The following is a 1,870-nucleotide window of genomic DNA, read 5'->3' on the forward strand; positions in this document are numbered from 1 at the left end:
CGGCTATATTTTTTATTTATTTCCATAAGCACTATTTATATAATTAATTTTTCCATTTATTTGTGTTCTAAGATTTTTGGGGATGACTTCTGACTCCCAATTACTCTGGGTTGGCAAGGGTTTACTGTATACACATCATTCGGTACACTTCCAGTGGTACTTTTGTCACCTGCATTCCCTCATGCCCTCCACCTTTCTGTACCCAATGTTGCCAACTTACACCTACTATCAGAAATTCTAAATGACAAAGTGAATCTGGGCAAAACTGTGTATCCTGACAGCTGAAAAGCTCCTGATTATAATCAGGAGATTATCCAGCTGGATAAGGTCTTATTAACACCTAACCAAACAATTTTTTTCTCTTTGTGGATAAGAAAATAGATGAACTGAAAAAGTGTGGAAGTGATCATGGCCTAATTTGAACTTCTTTCTTGGCATCTGACTGAAGGGGCTGTGGCTGGGGGGTGGGGACAAGAAAAATCAGACACGATAGCTGATCTCTAGATCAAGATCTGAACCTTGGATCAGATGAACACAAACCAAAATACCACAAATATACTGCAATGTTCAATACATCCCTTTCTCACTGTTTAAATACTCTTGAATCTATGTACTTTGTATCATGGCCCATCTGACATTAAGGGCACATGATTGATCTTAAGGCAACAGACAAGGTGTCCTGCCAAGCCTCTCCCATTTCAGACCATCACTGTGAGAAAACTATGCCAACGGATAGAATACAACTTGTAGCATTAGGAAGAGAAATTTAAATAATTCCATGATGTAACTTGGGATCTCTTGTTCTATATGTTCTGTGGTGTTGCAATTTCCCCCTACCCCCAAGGCAGTTCCTCAGCAATAAGTGCAAATTATTGTGTGGAATGCAGAAATGAAGTCGTTTATGGTGGTGCAAAAAATCTATTGACAAGTATATGGAGGTGATGCACCATATACAAAATCTACTAAGTCCTCATAAGTTTTTGGTGACAGGGAATGTAGCCAAACAATATGAAGTCACACATCCTCTATCATACACTTAGACACTGCCTTTCTGAGAGCAACTGCCTATGCCAGTCTTATCTTGCATTATCATTTGCTTCTTCCTGTATGGTCACAATTGTGATGAAAGTTGAGGAAAAACCGGTTCTGTTTTTTATCATTTCGCCAAATATGCACAATATATGCTTTTATATACACTGTAACATAATATTTACCATTTGTAAAATGCATAAGTGTGTGTAAATGTTTTAAATATACTGTACAAAACTCTTTTAATTCATAAAAATATTAATATGCTCTATCATTTTAAAAAACCCTATTTATCATTATGTTAACATACACAGTTTCTTCTTATTTTATGGCTTGTTTTACATACCACATATTAAGGCTGGATATTTTCCAAAATGTAATATATGATTTTAATAAAAAAAATAGAACAGATGAAGAGACTGATTTATGCTAAAGGCACATGATAATTAATTCTAAAGCTTTAAGAACTTGAAACTCACTCCTCAGAAAATGGTACTGTACATTCAGAACTGCTTACAGGAGTCTTTTATTATTACATTCAGTACCAGAGATACCAGGCTACAGAACCAACATTCAGCCATAGTCCAACACTCCACTAACACCAAACATAGCAATGAATTCAACAAAACTGAAACTGCATGAAACATCCCCATCCCATTAGGAAAGCTATCAATGTGGCCAAACACCCCCACATCTTCAACTGTGAAGATGGATATAAATTGGGAACAATGTGGCTTTGACTGTTCTCCCCCATCCCTTATTCTTAACCACAAGCCCCCTTTCCATTAGACAGCACCATGCACCACACCTGCACCCTAACTCCCACTGCAAGAACTATATA

The sequence above is a fragment of the Cryptotermes secundus genome, unplaced genomic scaffold (assembly GCF_002891405.2).
Source record: "Cryptotermes secundus unplaced genomic scaffold, Csec_1.0 scaffold257, whole genome shotgun sequence".
NCBI lineage: Eukaryota > Metazoa > Arthropoda > Insecta > Blattodea > Kalotermitidae > Cryptotermes > Cryptotermes secundus.